Source organism: Macrosteles quadrilineatus, unplaced genomic scaffold, assembly GCF_028750875.1.
Source record: "Macrosteles quadrilineatus isolate MER2022 unplaced genomic scaffold, UCM_ALF_1.0 Scaffold_8__2_contigs__length_117827958, whole genome shotgun sequence".
Taxonomy (NCBI): domain Eukaryota; kingdom Metazoa; phylum Arthropoda; class Insecta; order Hemiptera; family Cicadellidae; genus Macrosteles; species Macrosteles quadrilineatus.
In genome coordinates this window covers 111,643,096-111,662,891 of record NW_026542601.1, presented here as the reverse complement: position 1 = coordinate 111,662,891, position 19,796 = coordinate 111,643,096, and the positions used below count along the sequence as shown (strand labels likewise).

At 34.1% G+C, this 19,796-nt stretch overlaps 1 protein-coding gene across 13 annotated transcripts in view; it reads left to right on the top strand.

Moving 5' to 3' along the window:
• LOC129001443 (hemicentin-2-like) overlaps window positions 1–19,796 on the top strand; it is a 568,069-nt gene that overhangs the window by 318,651 nt on the left and 229,622 nt on the right. The window lies entirely within an intron of this gene.

Here is a 19,796-nt window from a genome sequence, read left to right as displayed (position 1 = left end):
TATCTTTTTTAATACAAAATTTAAGCTGTTACCTCATAAAGTAACCAGAATAAGATTAGAGTGTAAACATTTCCTCGATGAAGATCTCTTTTGTAACAATGTCTGTGACAGTAACACTTGAATAGATTGACTTAGCAGAGCCGCGATGTAGTGTAGTGATTTCATCACTTTAAGTGGATGATTGTGTTGTTATGTAATTGACAAGGATAGGACGCCAGGATACGAGTAATCGGTAGTCTAAATGTGTAGTAGGTACCGCTTAGAAATAAAACGTTTTATAACACGTTAAGGGAAAATCAGTCTTAAAGTACATACGTTATGAACGTTTTGAATTATTTTGAAATTCGGTTTCTTGTGATCCACCTTCTTATCTAAGGATGCTGGACGAAATGTAACCGATAAACAAATTACTCCAGGCTAGGATTTGAGGGTTGCGGCATTATAAAATATTATAATCAATTGATGATAGGCGAGATTTCAACCCGGGACCTCAGAAACCCAGCTTTTTACTAGACAGGCTTACGAACACATTTCAAACAGTTTATGAGTAAGTGAAATAAAGCTTTTAAAAACTATTGCGTTATTATTTACGTTTGTTGTTTTTTATAAGGTTGGTGGCCTCTTTTTTTGTCCGTGGAACGTATCTAGCATAGCAAGGGGTTAGCTAGTACTGTACTTGAAATTAACTGTGCCCGTAAATTTAGTCACAGTTACTAGTATTTGAACACACAACATCACTTCCATAGATCCCAAATCAATCGTGCAACCAACTAAGTTTCCGATTCATACACAACGAAAATAACAGTTTATTTATACATTCGTCACTTAGGTTGCGTGTTATTCCCCAAGTTTCTTGCTCCACTTTTATGTTGCCGCTATCGTGTTTAACAAACTATGTAATTATTTCCCTCTTTGGTAAGGTTAAATCCACACTAAAACCACTGCAAAACTCCATAAACGTTTGGTTGTTAAAGTGCGCATTAATTTAAATTAAGTTTCATAAAGTGTAACTGATGATTCCAGATTGAAATCGTAATTAACTTTGTCTTTCTTTCTGTTTCAGGTCAGTTTGAGTAACACCATGGGTCTTGCATATCATCTATAGGTAACGTATTATCATACTCTTCATCAATAAATGAAAGCAGGTGTGTTCAAATTATGCTACATAATTTGGTGTTTTGGTGGAAATTATAAACATTCCTAAATACTTTTTAAGGTGATGCATCCAAAACATGTGAATAATACGAATTGCACAACATTATATTTCTCCAACATTAAATTCCTACTAAGATCGTATTTCTCTGGGATATATAAGATATTAATTGAATTATGTGTATTCCAAAGAATTGTAATTGAATTCTACACTAACATTGTTGAAAGCGCTCTTATAGTCCAGTGCAATTAGGTTATGACCCGGACAAAATTGATAACAGGCTGAAAATTGGTGGAAATGTTCAAAACAATGTCCTGAGTGGCCCACACAAAGTCCCAAGAAATCCCAGTTGGGGAACGGCCGCCATCTTGAAAAAACTGCCGCCATCTTGGAAATTTAGATTTCTTGCTGTATCTTTTGAAGTAATTGTCCGAAAGGCATTATTTATGTCTCAAATTAAACGTTTTGGGCTCATGTATGAGGGTAATATATAATTAAAGAGTTTATTATGTTCTAAGCATTAGTTTTATTTATATTAACCTAAAAATATCTATAATAATGATTTAGATACGATTATGTCCCATTATTTATACGAATTGTGGATATTTATAGGCATGCAAGGTGGATGGGATGCTCCCTGGTGTGGATTAACGTCCGCACTAGTGAGTACTATGACTATCCGCCGCAGTACTATAATGTAGTTCGGATTCCATAAACTGTATGCCCCTTAGTTGCCATTAGCTGCGTGGGCTACTAATTAACATCTGTGTCTAAGGAACATGTCGGCCTTAGACACTAACAAGACTACAAGATCTTGCCACTCATCCTACACTCATCCTTCAGTCATATTTGGTTAAAATACGCACATAGTGGCGTCCCCATCTAAAATAATTGATATAAATATACAAAATAAGCTTTTTTCTCTTTTTTCGTAATGTACTTGTTTAAGCCCTTAATCCTATTGCAATTTCTTGCACCCCACAATGCTTAGTCTTTGTAATTGGTTAAATGTAAATATAATATCCATTTAACTATGATAAAGTTTTGAAAAGGAGACAATTAATACAGCTCATGCAATTATTACTGCAGCTCGACCACGATCTTTCATATCACCCCTGCTGCTCGGCCTTCACAGACGGTATGGCTCGAAGTTGCTGTTAGACATTCTATCGTAGCTCGGAGTTTGCTCGACATACAAGATTGTCGTCAATTATGAGACTTCGATAGCTGATAATGTATCACCTTCAATAGATGACGGAGCTTACGTTCATTATGTTTTCGACAACGTGGATTACAACGTTAAAACACTTTATGGACATGGTACTCTTCACGCCATGGGTGGCATTGAGTGCATAACACCAGCCGAAATGTGTCAATGCAAGTGCTCCTGTACCACGATCAGCAAAAGCATCCCAAAATCCCTATACATCCCAAAAGCAAAAAGTGTCCTTCTATCTCATGGCTTTCAGCCAGTGACACCTTACCAACGTCCGCCTAAGCCTGTGACATATTTAGTAGTGTTGGGAGATGTCAGTACAGCCCTTTCCGAACAAAAAATAGTTGTAGATGCTTGTCTTGCTGACACCATATGGTTCATTAACTACCAACTGAGACAAGACTACAAGATCTCGCCACTCATCCTACACTCATCCTTCACTCATATTTGGTTAAAATACGCACAAACCAAGTCCATGTTGAAATGGATTCTTGGATACAGTACAACTTATGGAACCTTATGGTCTTAATTGTACCACGATACATGGATACTGCACTGGACACGGATGTGCCAACCGCGCTAGTTACAAAGAAGATTACATCACCGTCAATATTATTTAACAGCGAGTAGTTACATTGTAAGTTTATATGCAATATTAAAATATAATGGTAATCAATTATAGCAACTAGATGATTCTATTTTTCAGATCAGAACAAACGAAATTATTAATTGCTTTTTCATAATTTATTTTTAACTTCATTGTTAAATTGTTGCTTTTCTAGGCAAGATTATATTTCCTGTTACCGATGTTGCTCTGCTCCTGCCATAGATATAAGTTAGTTAAGTTTTCTGTTAAAATGCATGTTGTTACTACTTAGGCTTCTTGAATCCACATTGTAAATTAGTGATCTTGCTGTTGGAATAAATAAATAAATAAATAGCAAATTAAAGCATCTATGTGAATAAAAAGTCAATACCCCCCTCTCTAATATTTTCTAAGTTAATATACAGAGATGTCCTTTTGGGTGGTCGTCCAATCTTAGCAGGGAGTATTATTTTATGATTTTGAAATTTTTAAATATTCCCCAAAAAGGGGGGATTTTGGGGGAAACTCAAAAATTTAAACGTAAACCCCCTTCAAGTGACATCTCATTTTAATGTGATTACAAAAACTTTATGAATAGTGAAAACCAGAGTTTCCAATTTATCTTTATTAAAAATGGTAGCCCGTCAAACGTTATGGAACATCAATGGTAATATTGGTTCGTAATTGTAATAGTGGCTACCATTTTGGACGGAGGAGAGTACTCAAATATTTTAAAATCATAAAATGAAACTTCCTGCTAAGGTTGCATCACCACTAAAAGGATTACTCTGTAATATTTACTTAGGAACAAATTAGAGGGGGGGGGGAATTACTTTTTACTACACAAGAAAATTAATGTGTAGTAAGTTCCCATTTAATATCGTCATTAAACTTTTGACGGGCTACCATTTTGGATATAGAAGATATAGCGAACTCTGGTTTTTACCATTCTTTAAGTTTTTGTAAACACTTCAAGATGAGGTGTCACTTGAATAGGATATACTTTAAAATTTTTGAGTTGTCCTCAAAATCTCCTTTTTTTTGGGGGGACACTCAAAAATTTCAAGACCATCAAATGAAATTTCCTACTACGGTTTCAACAACACCAAAAGGATATTTCTGTATATTTACTTAGAAAATTATTAGAGGGGGGGGGTCATGACTTTTTATTCACCCCTTATTTAACCAATTCCAAAGACTAAACATAGTGAATTGCAAGAAATATCAAAGGGTTAATGTCTTTAACAAGTCCACTAAGAACAAAAGAGAAAAAGCTTCATTTTTTAAATATTTTGTAAATTTATATGATTTTTATAGATATATTTTTAGGTTAATATAAATAATATTTATGCTTAGAACGTATTAAACTCTTTAATTATATACTACCCTCATACATGAGTTCAAAACGCTTAATTTGAGACATAAATATTGCCTTCCGGACTATTACTTCAAAAAATACAGTAAAAAATCTAATTTTCCAAGATGGCGGCAGTTTTTTCAAGATGGCAGCCGTTCCCCAACTGGGATTTCTTGGGACTTTGTGTGGGCCACTCAGGACATTGTTCTGAACGTTTCCACCAATTTTCAGCCTGTTATCAATTTTGTCCGGGTCAAGGTCATTTTTTGTCTAATTGCACTGGACTATTAAAAGAGTTTTTAGCTCGACGATGCTTACCATCCAAGCAAGGACACTTATAACAATGCAGTACCGGTATGTTGAAGGAATGTTTCTCCAAAGACTCGGCTACCGGATATAAGATCACATCGTTATCCGATACTGTTACAGAACATCCGGTTTGCGGTTGATCCCCTCGGTAATCCGGTCAACTAGAACCTACTGTGTCTCCTTGTTTCTATGGCGTTTCTATGTCTTAGAACATCAGCGACAAATTCGAATAAGCATATACACTTTGTAGATATTTTAGTGTGTGTTATTGATTAACTTATAATTATTCTTTGAGGGCTGTTTAGATTGTTGCCTTTAATAGCTACGTCTGGAAGAGTGTTTATCACATATCTGTACTGAATGACAATATTATGTTTTCCAAAATACTTTAAGTTTAGTCAAGGTTATTTAATTTAGAATTTCTTAACCGATCCATGATGAAAATTCAGATTTGGCACAATAAAAACTCTCATATTTGATTGATTTTCTGTATCTATATTTAGTGTTGATGGATTTCAGCCTAATAATATGACAAATAACTGTCGAAACTAAGTTTAAATTTGTTTGTAAATTATGATTGGAGTTTTGGAGAATTAAAGTGATATCTTATTTTTAAACATGCTTTTAAACATATCCATTTACTTAACACATGTTTGTGCACTACGATAAAAATTACCTCCTAACAAAATCTCCACTTTTCGATTCAAAAGAATCGTGTGTGAAATCCTCTAATCAGAAACCAATAAAAATGCAACATACAATATCTATATCATTAAACTTTTTCTACTCTTATTATTCGTCTATATTCTCCTTCATTATATCGCATAGTGTAGGGGATTATTCACAGCTTGTTATTTAAATGATCAATTAAAAGTTGCAGAAGTGTTGTTGTGCAAGACGCTTGTCCCGTTTTAAATCTCCTCTCTGAAAGTAGAGTTTCTTGCTGGAATTAACGAACGTCTCTGAGAAGTAATTAGCTGTATTTTATTTTAATTGAATCATGAGCCTCAATAAATCTGTCCTGTAAACATCTCCAGAGAGAAGAGATCCCATTTTTCAAGTAAACATGATAATCTTGGAAGCAATATCATCTTGTTTTCAGTGTTGAGGCAAAATATTAATTAAGACAGTTATTTATTTTGCTCTTCAGTATAGGATTAGGATATTTATTTAAATATACAAATTACAAAGACTATTATGAAGTTTGCAAAAAGTCCAATTACTGTACGTAAACATGTGGGGGTGTTTACGTAATTAGTTTAACTTTTTTAGCAGCAGTTGTACACGCAATATCTTAGAAAGTGTATTATTTTGAAAACAATTAACTATTTCCCAACTTTTGTTAACTATACCCTCAGTTACTTGATTCCATGCCATGTAAACATGATTACCCATTGGGTAATAGAGTAAGTTATATTGAATACCCTTGGGCATTTTTATTATTTGTAATATATATTTTATTCATTTGTTGTAAGGAATAACTAAATATTTACAAAATAATGAAAAAAAATATTAATAATAATAAAATCAAAAATACATTTTAAGCAAATCCATATTAGCCTTTGGGCTCCCATTGACTATGGTGCAAACAAATGAAGACTATATAATTGTACAAAGCTATTCGACTTGTATATTATGAAACATTTGACATTGTTAATCACACATATTTACTAGCAACATACAAGTGAACAAGATTGAAACTTGGAGATATACTATAATCATATACCAGCAATATATATTTCTCAAGAACATAATTTACCTTGCAAACAATGGGAAGATAAGTAGTGCTCACCTAACAATCGAAATGTTGTCAGATCGATTCTAAAAAAAGTCAGTACCTTTTCGATGTTTCAAAACTGGACCCAGCTGTTCCATTAGGCTTTAAAATGATCCTGACTAATTAAAAAGCTGATTTTAGTCAGTAACAAAGCTTCATAGATCATTACACTCTCTATCACCACTCTTCCTTTTGGGTTGAAATAAGTGGCCTCCCCATCCTAATAACTGATAATTGAAAAATAATATTTAAGAAACCATCGCATCTCCAATACTTAACTTTTCAAAATGTTACATTTACAAAACCTTAGCTCATTTAAAACAAAAACACAAATCCTCTTATTACTTTTCCACCCTAATCACTCTATTTCCCTAAGTGTAAATGGTTGTGAATGTTGGTATTTTGCAAGAACAATTTGCTTAAGTCGCTAGAATGTTTCATTACGGAAATTGTTCCTCATAAACAAAGGGAAAGTGGACTGCGCTGTGACCCGCAGTTCTCAGTTTTGTTTGCCCAACTCCACCGACCCACCGCAATTTCCTTGCCCTTGTTAGCCCTTAAAGTGAAGAAGAGCTAACGCACTTGTTTATACTACTTTACCCAATTCAAACTTCAAATCCGCACGAACCGTTTGTTGAATCTGTGTTTACTGTTATGGTTTTTGAATACGTTGTTACGTACCGACTGCTATTATTTTTAGAGTGTAATTAAATTGTTTGTTTCATTGATTGTTTACTAAAAGGTGTTTTACGGTTTAAGTTTGGATATTATCACTCTCTAAATCTTGAATAAGATATTTAAAATACATATTAGATGATATACTTGTATTGTTGACGGTTAAAAGGCAGTAATAAACCTCGCTAAAACGAGCTCCTTTGTTAAGAATACCTCGATAGTACGAATTTTCTCCTGTCCTTAAATTGCGTCATATAGAGGTTTGACTTTAATAGGTTGACTGGAACCAATGTCAAGGCTTTAGACGAGGTTCATAGGGATTAATAATTTAACTAGAAAGGATGTCTGTATTTGTTCTGGTTTTCTTTTATCAATAATGCGATATTATCAATCCGAAATCGATGAAAATATGTTTGATAGCTTGACGATTCTACATGGAAATATAAATGAATAATTAGTTTACTAAAATGTAATATTGTCCCATCGAGTACTGACCTAAGGCTTTATTTAGCTAATTTATGTATGTAATCAATACAACCGTGTATTTTCACATAATTACAATTAATTTAGTATACTTGTTGACCTATATGCCGCATGGACTGAATTCCTTTGGAAAATAAGTTTATACATTAAACCATCTAAACAATATATTCAGCACTATATAGTCGTAGCACCATAGATACACCACTTTAAACTTTTAAAAGCAGGACCATGTTTTTACAAAAGAAAGAAATATGAAGAATTTTCAACCTATAGTCATTCCGTAGCTAGAAACTATCGTTTCCTTGATTTGTTTATTAATTTACTTATCTCTTCGTTAATACTACTGTATTTATTAGGTTCATTTATTCAAATATGTTATAATGGTGCCTAAGTAGTGTACATGAAGTAAATTCCATTTAAAATTTAAATTGGTATGTATAATATATTAGTGCGGTTTATATTCAATATTATTTTTTTTTATTTCATTGTAAACAATTGAACAACTTATGATAAGAACAACTGTAATCGTCTTGTAATTCCGGTAGATCGAATCAAATGAAATATGATGGGTTGCATTAAATATTTACTAGAATACTAGTGGGTAAGATAAAAAAGGCCATAACCTGTTTTAGAACCCAAATACGTATCTGTGGTTTCGTACATTGGTTAGAACCACATGTATACCACCAAGCCACAGATACTATACCATTGAGACGAGCAGGCCATACAGTTCATCGCTTGGAATATCCGATTCACTACATTGAGTTCTTTTCGTATCTCTCAGGGGAACAAATGACTTTATTTTTTTACTGAATAGGATAAGCCTATTACGGTTTACCTAACAACTAGGTAGCTTAAGGTCACCTACGTTATACGTTATACGTTGTTTTCAGAAAATTTCTTGGCTGTCTTAGGTTCTCTTAATTTGTTTCTTTAAAACTTTCAAAGATTTACAGTCTATTTGAATAATCACACGATAAAACAGAAATTGGCAATAACTAGGAAATCCCTTTGATTGCCACATACATATCAATATAAATGTTTTTCTCAAGTTTAACGATACCAAATTAAAGCAAGCAAACATTTGATAAATGAAAACATATTTTGTTACCCTTTGAAAAATAAAATGTTTGCCTTTGAGTTGGTTAAGCATAAATTGTTGAGGATAATTTAGAAATAAAACGTTATAGACTATATATAGTTTGTTCTTTGTGGTTAAAATGTTTTTTATTAACTTGTTACTTATCGATACTTGTAAGAAGCTTTTGTGTTTAATCATTATCTAATACTTATATAAAAGGCTCAATTTAAATACCTAAAATTGTTTAATCATAGTTAGTTTATGACTTAATGACAAATACAGGTGCATAAGGCTTGTTTATTCGTACCTATATCGTAACATATGTCTTGATACTTTTTGTATAGTTTTTTTTTTTTTTTTTTATCTAACAATCGATATATTAATCATGAGTAAGCAGGGAAAGTTAACCGTCAGGAAGTGGGAGACTAATAACGAAGACTTCCACTGCCAATGCAAGGGTGGAAAGTATTTGGCCAACACTTAGCAAGATTGAAACTTCCATTACGGCAGACTTATTGGAGGAAATGGCGACAGGGCTGACTTTATTGTTGTTTCAGACTTTCAGAACTTATGAGTAATTTGGAGACATGCTGTAATATCTGCTGGTATAAGTAGGAAGGATTTATGCACTTTTAGGTAATTAGCACATAATGAATTTTTCGGGGTGTTCAAATAATTTTTAAAGTTTCTATTATTTTTTCTTTTCAATTTATAATGAAGACATGTTAATAAAGTGTAAACGATTATTCCATATCAATAACCTAATGAAATTTTGACTTTGTTGTTAACACTACAAATATTTTCGTAAACCATTTAAAGGCCATTTCTGAAGACATCAAAATAATTTAAAAAATCCTTTTTTTCTAATTTATCGTAATGTATATGTTCTTGTACATATTTGTACATATTACTTTATCAAAACTTTGAGGAAAACGTCTCTCTGTATTATATTTTATGCAGCTTAGCGAGAACATGATCATTATTACCATTGTTATAACTAGAAATAATAATAGATCCATTTAAATAAACTATTAATTTACCATTGAAAAAATTCCGATAAGCCATATTATTTCAATGATATTATATTATTCAATAATATTATTATTTCAATATTATTAATGCTCTCTAATTAAATAATAACTTACTTTTCATCTATGAAGTTATACGACAGCTATAAATATAATCCGTGTCACGGAATTGAATCAAACGTAGCCGAGTTCCAACATTGCAAACAATTAAAAACTGACTCAGATAAAATAGTTTTCAACTAGTGTTTTTCTAATAATTTAACAAATATTTTTTCCAAAACCTTTTCTGTTTGGTATGTTAGTACTTGCACTAGAAGATTTACAAAATGGCAAATATATTAGGTAATTACTGTGATTACCAGTGGCATTAGTCCATCATAAGTCCCAATCAAAGACTAAAAAAATATTGAAACCCATCTTCTTAAGTACCTATATGATACATTGCTCTGTTCAAAGTTGAGATAGAATTATTTTAAAATGAGTCATTATGCAATCTAGTTGTTTGTATAGCTCCGAGAAAACAAAAGGTGTCTAGTTTATTCATAAGTCAGTAGCTGACATAGCTCAAAACTAAATCCAACTAACCTAGCTGTACTTAATTCTTGAGCTCTTTAATGAATGGACAAGCGAAAACCCCACTTATTTTAGTCATTAAAAAGGTTCTCTCGGTTATACAAACCTCTATTTATATGGACACACTTTTGAAAACTCTCAAATATAAAAAGTAGAAAAAATACTTTTACTCTAAAATACGCATTCTGGTACATCGGCTTCTAAAACATCTGATCTGATGTAATATAGTATTATATTCGGAAGAGTGGGACTCATTGGCACAAAAAAAATACAAAAGAGTTGTACAGGGTTTCCCATATGTCTCTACCATTTAGGGCATTGTTCCTGAGTAAGAAAAAAATCTAAATACCATATTATAATTTTCGGGAAGTTCTTGAAAAATAAAATGGTGGCCATTTACAATTTTTGTAAAATCAATGGTACCTATTTGAGCTATTTAAATAACACAATTTTAAATAGCCACAATTTTTTTATGAATTTGAAAAACTTTTATAATTTTCTTTAGCTTTGCTTAGTTGTTATAAATGTTTGTGCAAAGTTTCAATTTCGTGTCCTTAAAAAAATAAGAGGTAAAAAATCTAACTGGCGGCCGTATACGTAACTAAGGACTTTCGGACAATTTAAATATGATATTCAGATATATTTCTTACTCAGGAACAAAGCCATAAGATATGGGTGGAAGGTTCCGGGACACCCTGTATTGTAATATTGTAATATACTAAGGTGGTATATGGATAATATTTAAGTGATTGAACTGATCTCTTGCTACAAGTTGAAGTGTTTCCAAGACAGGATGTCGTGGTGTTCCATCTTAGCGTGTCGCTACGTTTACAGTGCTGTGTCAATTTGCTTGTCGACTTGTCTACAATGCACAAGCATACTTCAGTCGCCTCGCCAATAACAATATTATGCCAGTCTCGACAAACATGATAATTTTTGTTTACGTAACAACGTATGACACGTATGTGATGTTTTAACATAATATGCTTATATACGAGTCAACAAGTGTTATTTTTATACAGTGTGGTTGAAAAGTTCCGGAACGGTGTAATAAATTGTTTACAATTATAGATAAAGTAATGATTGTTGGTATATCAATAATAAGCATAAATGTCTACTGTTTTAAGCTATTATAATTTTGTATCCCTTATAGGGGCCCAAGAGGAGTCAGACAAAATTCTTAAAGAGCAGGATATGTCAAGTTTGGTATCAAATTAAAAGTCTTGGTTACTAAAACACATTGCTGCAAACCCAAACTCGAACGGACATCCAAGTAAAAAATGACAGCCGTTTCAGTATTTCTTGCATCTGCTATTTTCAATCTTTGAATGACTGCCATTTTTTACTTAGTAGTTCTTATCAGCTCACATTTGTGGCATTGTATTATAATAATAATTACATTTAATTGAATATGCATTATCGACCCATGCTTGAGTATATGCGTTTCTTCCGATTTCTAGCTGTCGCTCCGCTGAAAAGGTAGCGTAAATGGCATTGCAAATTCAATGAATTTTTGAACTCATGCTATTTTTGACTCTTTTGTCTGTTTGAGGTTTACGGAAATGTGTTTTACTAACTAAGACCTTTAACTTGATTTCAAACTTGACCTTTGCTGCTTTTTAAGAATGGCGTCTGACTCCTCTCGCGCTGCCTCCCTTAAGGGATACAAAAGTTGTAATAGCTTAAAAGAGTAGACATGTATGATTATTGCTGATATGCCAGGTCTGGACTTGATCTATAATGGTAAATAAATACTACACCATTCCAAAACTTGTCAATCACACTGTATGTTGTTATTTCATGTTGTAAACCTTTAGACTAAAATAGTATCCAGATTTCCCAAAAGGCTATACTATAAAATACTCGTTAAATCAGCTCTTTCATTAAGTGTCCTTAGTCATACATTATTGTTAAATTATAATTATAGCATGAAGACTGTATGGTTTTTTTACAATAGGCTTTCATTGATTGCGTTACTTCAACAAAGAGCATGTGCATTTTGAAATACACGAAAAATATATTTGTTGTTAGGATAGTGAAAAATACATAACAATCTTATTTTATACAACTATGTAAGCAAGCCTGATGTAATTTACCTATTTTTGCACCACGTAATTGTTTATTTTTATTTACCGTACGCTGATATAAATATTCCACCGACAATATTCAAAGCGACGCTTCATGCTGTGTGCAGGTATTTAATTTACTAACACGAACAATACCTGTAATATGAGCGCAGCAGTCATACAGTCATTGTGCTTGTTATGCATTATTGATAACCTGGCTGCATCCATTATCAAGCTCAGATCGTCCCCTAACCACTGGTTGCAGGTTTCACGTTTTTTCCATAGAAGTTATCAGTGATGGTAAAAAAATCACTGTATAAATTTGTATAAAACATTTCATCCTACTTTAAAAATAACTTTATTTTAAAGTAGGCGTATACCTAGGCTAATACCTTTTGAATGATTTTTGACAATATTGGTATTATTATTTTGGAAACAAATTGAGATCATATTGTCGTGGTTTAAAGTCACTTTGTTTTAGGCTCGTTGTTGGTAAAGAGTAAAATTAACTTAAAAACTATGTTCGTTGGAAAGGGTAACCCAGTTATCATACTCAGCGTTATTTAACTTTATTGATTTATTATAAAACAAATAAACAATTTGTTAATGCATGTAGTCAAGTGAAAAATGTTTGTTCATCACAACTTAATGCCTTGTTTAAATTTTTTATTTAGTATGAAAAAGTTGTAAAAAACAAATTTTCAATATTCTGTCTCCACAAAAATTTCAAATAACATATTTAACATTAATAAAAAATTTGTTTTTTTTTTTGCTTTTTTTCCTAAAGTATTTTTAAAGTATTAATAAAAACAATCTTTCGGATTTTGGGACTAACGGAACGTTTTCTACTAACAAAGCAAAGGACGTTAATAGATACGAGATACATAACACTATTTTGTTGAAATACTATTTTTGTATTACCTTGTAGTATGTTTGGTTTCTTAAATTTTAACTATTTATTTGATAGTTATTGTATGATTTAGTCTTATACCCGTGTACTTGACTGTGAAGATAAAAAACTAACCTTTAAAACTTAAAACTAGCGTTATCTTGGCCAAAATATTTAACTAACTTTAACTAATCTTTTTGTAAATGCACGTACTCCTGTCATTAGAAGCAACTGACGACACGACAACTCTTTCTATGCGAGAAAGAATGTTCACATAAAATAAATCTTCACTTACATGTGTAAAAGTGTGCGTTACCTGCCGAAGGGGAACTCTTCGCACATTTCAGATATGGTAATCTGTATGCCTTTAGCTTTTTCTTATCTTGCCTAAAACTCTTATTTTATCTCTTCTTTCTTTCTCTTGAAGGGTTCGATTGTAGCTTAGTAAAAAATTTATTCATTAGTACAAATAACTAAATTTGTTATTTTTTCATTTCAAATATCGTTAGAATATGCATATAAAGTATATTATTTTTTGCGTGTGTCAAAGTATTAAAATATACTAAGACAAACGTAGGTATTTAATCAAAGATTTGCATTGAATTCAGAGTTTAAGATGTAATAATGAATATCAAAAAGTATATATTTAAACCCACAAAACTAACTTAAGCTCTAAATCTAAGAGCCTGTATATGCTTATTTACAGTCCCTACTGAAGATTCGTTAGAATATTTTTAATATTTAAAACCGTGTGTTCAGGTTGAGTTTTTTTATTGATTTGGCCATTATACGTTTATTATGACCAACTTAAGTCGATGTTTGTTCGATAGTTTTTAGTAAACTTATATTTACAAACTTATATAAAACAGTTTTTACAAACTTATAGTCAAAAACTAATAAAAACCTTCCAGTTAAAGGTAATGTTACTTGGACAGATAAAATTTTAAAGCATTTGTGTATTATACAACAATATACTTCAACTTATTCATTTGAAAACAAGAACTACTACAACACAGATATGTTATTATTATCTATATGTTATATGTATATCTAGTTCAGTCGCTAAAGTGCTTGCATTACTGTACTGGGCGTAAATTTACTGTATTAGCATTAGACCAGATTTACCTAATTGGTTTTAGAGTGTTATACGAATAATAGACTATCTCTCTTTAGAGGTATTAAATTCCTTAAAACATTATTATGTAACTGTGTCTCCTATAGAGCATATTTTTTAAACCATAATAGCTTTCATTTCGTTATCTTTTGTTCATCATATATCAATTTAAAGTTGTCTTTACTGGTCATCTCATTAGTTTTAACTATAATAAATCTGGCAGCTAAATGTTGTTGAAACTACTTATATGTTTTAAATTAACATTTAAATTACATATTAAAAACTCTTCTGACGGTAAACAAGTTTAAACACTAATCATTGTTTATAAAAAGGAGAAAAATACTTAAAATAAAATTGTAAATAAATTATTTTACGTTGACTATAGATTGTTGTGTTGCGCCTCATGCACGGGAAAACGTAGACACATGTTATGCCTTATGTAAAAATCCCCCTGATGTTTTTATATGAATCTTAAAATGTATTTAAAATCAAGGAAAGTAATATTCTTTGTAATTCAAGTCATAGTGAAGAGTCTCTACATCACCAAAATAAATTATATTGCATTACGCAATGTATAACTTTTAACAATAAGCTGAGCGACAAAGTATGGATATTCTTTTTATTACGACTGAAAACCAGAACAGTGCAGGTTATAATATATTTGGAAACTGTCTTTTGTGAATTTGAAAAATCTAATCACATATAAAATATTTCTGATTACATTAATAATTTTAAATGCCCCAAATTTAAGACTAAAACCTCTTAGTGTATATTCAACCGGTAAATATACCTGGTCAATGTATTTTCTGAAACAATGTATTATTTCCATTATAAAAAAATTACTACTTGGCTTATAGGTTTGTATTTTCAGTATATAAAACACGTAAAGAGAATAAAAGTGGCGTGACCCCTCAAGTCGCATGTTATTCTCAAGTATTTCAGTGTGTCAATTTGGGCCGTTCCAGTTCAGGCACATGATAATGTACTTCACGCTACAGCTTGCACCCCAAGTAGAATATTTTTAGATCACCGTTAAACATGTTGTAATAGTTTCTTGAATATCGAAGAACCGGTACACATATTTAAAATTGTTTTCATTGGTTTTGTGCGCATTTTTCCCTTTTGTCACATTGTTTCTTAGATATAAAATATGTAATATATGAGAGTGAATCTTAAGGTATTTTTTCATCTGAACTAACCACACTTAATAGATGTTATTGAATATGTGATAACTGGTAACTATAACCAATGAGTTATATAACCAATAGTGTGACGATGTGTCAAAGAATTTAATAAAATATACAACCTTTGGACTGTTCCTAAAGCTACTTAACATAAATATTTCAGTTATTTATAAATATGAAATAATGAGTTTATTCTTTCTAAACAAATAAATAAAAACTATTTACTTTCTTAGAACTACGTTGCCACATTATGAAGTACTCTAACTATTGTGTTAAATAAAAACGATTGTTTATTTACAACTTAAAATGCGTCGTAATTAGTTTATATCTATTATTTACCCATTGATAGTATAAATACATACATGATCTTAAATTGTGTGTCAATTAGTAGCAAAGGAGTTGGATTCTTGCTTGTTTTGTGAAAAATACATGTTTGATCTTTGGCATCCTTAAAACTTGATGAATTTTGGACGCTTTTCCTTAATTTGGAAATTATTTCATTCTAATATAAATTTAATTAGACGTCAAGAATTCCATTTGGTAAAAAACTGATTTCATTCAATCACACTAACTAAAAATAACTGTCAAGAAACTGAAACCAAATGTTTTCACTTATTTCTTTTGGTTATTTTGATTAAATATTTACAGTACCTCACAAATATATTTCAAATATTATTATTGTCTAAATACATTACTCTATCCACATTATCTAAAAAGTAAGGATCTTCATTTAAGATAAAACTAATCACTCTCGTAGTGGCCTATACATAGCCAGGTTGCCATGCCGGTACACTTGCGTTAAGGTATGGTAATGTATTCGTACCAACGCCTTAGATTTCTTATCAGTTGAATCCAGCAACGCTTTAGTACTGATAACATGAACACCCCATGCATTAGAATCACTCATTCAGTCCTTCTGCATTAAAATAGTACATCTGATATCTCTGTGTAATAGATTAATTTTACATTTTCATTGGGGGTGAATTCACAGTTTTTTGTGTTTGTTTTTTCTCTCTGCCTTGTAATGGTCACATTTTATTGGGGGGTTCGTTTTAATTATTTAAAGGCCGCGAAGGCTTGAGCGCGCTTGACAACAATGTCAGACATGTCCACTGCTGGTCATGTCTCCTAGTTCGTGCCTTGGCCGCCGCGACTTCGGGGCGCTGCCGTAGACGTGGTGGGGAGAAGCCGAGACCGGTGGACAGTGGACAGTTCTTAGGACAGTCGGCGTCGAGCGTTAGGTTCGCGCACACCAACCAACCCTCCTTAGGCCGTGCGAGCGAACCAAATAATAAGGTATCCGGACGAAGGCGAGAGTAACCCGGATGCAAATCTGGAAGTGTCGTGTTACGTAAGTACACTGTATATAGCTAGCGTATACGTTGTATTCATCCCCGTATCCACTTTGGCGAGGGAAATTGCGTTATTTATTAGGCTATTCTAGGATGTTTATCGTAGTTTATTATAGAATAACGTAGTTTATCGACCGACGCTGCGAGTGTAGTGTCGCAGTCACATACGCCGACTTTTAGTCATCCAAAGTGGTTTTGTTTTATTGTAATCAGGAGTTTTTATTTATTTTCCTTAAAGCCAAGAAGAATTGGCCTAGGTGCCTTCTACGTTTTGTTTTATTTCATTATTTACTTATCGCGAGTTAGCGTCGTTTTCTTTTAATTCCGAGAAGATTATTTTTAGTTTTATTTCGAGAAGTGAGATCTTTCGTTAAGCCTAGGAGCTGGTTATTTATTTTATTTCCTAATCGTCGCCTATTTATCTATCAGCCCTAGTAGTTAGCTTAGACTTGGCCTTGTCAGCGCGTCGCTGTGCTGACACCAAGTTATAGGAGTAACTATAGTTAGTGTATTCCTCAATAGCAACTCGTGTACGGTGCGTCGACGTGCCGAGGTACACAGTGTGTACTTGTGTACTAGCAGATCGGCGCGACATTAACATCTACGAAGATCCAGAAGTGGGAAGCGAGCGACGAGGATTGTCAGCGAGACCCTGGACTACTCGAGCTGTCCGAGCAAATCGGAGGTAAGTTTACGATAGGTGCCCTACCCGACATAAACACCTCACAAAGTGGCGCCCGAACAGGGACATTGAAAGTTTCGTTATTATCGTAATATTCATACGTGCTTCACGTATTGGCGCCCGAACGGTAAAATCGATATCGTAGTGGTTTTTTCTTTGGAATATAAGAAAAAGCGAAAATGGTAGGATCGAGTGTTAGCGCGAAAACTACGCCTAAAACGGTCAGAGCGGTGACTGAATCGACCTCGACTACGACGACTACAACTGCCGGGTCTTTACAAGCTCAAGTAGCGCAAACTATTTCACAACCAACTGTGCCATCGACTTTAAGTTTTCCCGCTACGACCGCAGAGGCTACGACCGCAGAGGCTACTCAGCCTCAAGTAGGTACAACGACGACACAGTTAATGGTACCAACGACTTTAAATTTACTTACTACGACTGATCGTACGTTGACGTCTAAGAGTCCCTCAGAGGATGACCCGCGAATTGGGTGGATTCACACGTTAACCAAGGATGAACTTCGTTACGAAATGAGTCGATACGGTTTGCCGAATATGGGGACAGTCGAGGAACTTCGAAAATCTTTTTGTAAATTTTGGAAACATGGCATTCCCCGAGCAGTGTATGGTAAGGACGTGAATGATAGCGTGGACGGTGCGACTGCACTTCCACACCGGTACGACACGGGATATGTCGACTCGCGACCAGGTGCCAGTGACATACGAAGTGCGGAACTTGACAGAGTACGGGAGATAGTTGGTTTGCCTCCAGGAACCAACTTTGAGGACGTTTGTCGCTCGTTATCAAGCCTAACAATGCGCGCTGATAACAATCAGGCCGACAATCAGGCTAGTAATTATCCAGTCAATATAACACAATCAGATCGTTTTACAAATTCCGAGGGGTTAGTGTATAGTACACTAACCAGACCATGTGTCAACTATGCGTTCGACACCTCCCACTCTACAGATTCGATTCATCGAACTACGGTGCCCGGTACCGGTCAGCGACCGTACGGTGGGTTCGCGAGCGAACAACTAGGTATTGCTACACAGGCAAGCGTGAATCACGGATTCAGTAGTGGTTTGCCTTCGTGTCACGAAAATTCGAACGTAATTCGTAAGTTTGGCGTTGACGTCTCGGCGTTGTGTAATCTAGTTCGAAAGTGGAACGTTCGTTTTGACGGCTCTAAAGACCCCGTTTCTTTCTTGGAACGCCTGGAAGAGCTTATGGAGGCCTACGAAATAAATAAGAACGATATTATACGAGCACTCCCCGAGCTACTACATAGTAATGCACTGTTGTGGTATCGAAACTATAAAGACTCCTGGCATAATTATGAGTCATTTAGATCGAGTTTCGAACTACAATTCCTACCACCGGGATACCAGCGAAATCTAGACGAAGAAATTCGGCGTCGTACTCAAGGTGACAACGAAGCTTTTAGAAACTTTGTTGTGGCTTTAACTACTCTCATGCGACGCAAGGGAACCCTCAGTCTCCACGAACAATTGAATATTTTGTATACGAATATGAGACCCGAATATAAGTTGACGATGAGGAGACACGATTTTTTCTCGGTCGACGAAATGCTCAGACAAGCGGAACACGTTGAGAGCTATTTTAGGGAAAATCTCTTTTCCGTCCCCCTCCACCTCCGTCGGCAGCGTTGGTCCCCGAAACGGCTTATCACCCGAGACGAGGACGCGATAATAAATCAGGAGATCATTTCGGAGTTTCGACGATTGGCGAGTGTCAGTCATCAAACGGCGTGACGGGACGATTAACCGAGAAGCGCGTAGGCTTCCGGTCAGAGGCAAGACCACGTAGGTCACGAGAACACTCTCCGAACCCCCGGACGGGTAATTTTACGAGGACTTCGTCATCTACAAAACCACGACGTAACTCGGAGCGTGAGCGCGGAGGTTCACCCCGAGAAAACAATGCAGTTCCGCGATGGCCGAATAACATGAGAGAAAAATCATATCTCACATGTTGGAACTGTGACAAGAAAGGCCACATGTTTCGTGACTGCCGTATGCCAAGAACTCTAAAGTGTTTCTATTGTAAAAAGGTGGGTATCCGAACCCATGATTGTCGGTGTCGAGAAAATTACCAAATGAGGTCAACTGAATCCTCAGTAGTGCCTTCTACGAAGACCTCCCCGGACTGGTGCGCTTGGTTAGAGAAAATTAAGAAATTCCCGGAAACCGACAACGCTCAGATTCAGACCAACGACAGACGACCGCACGTATCAGTGACGATAGC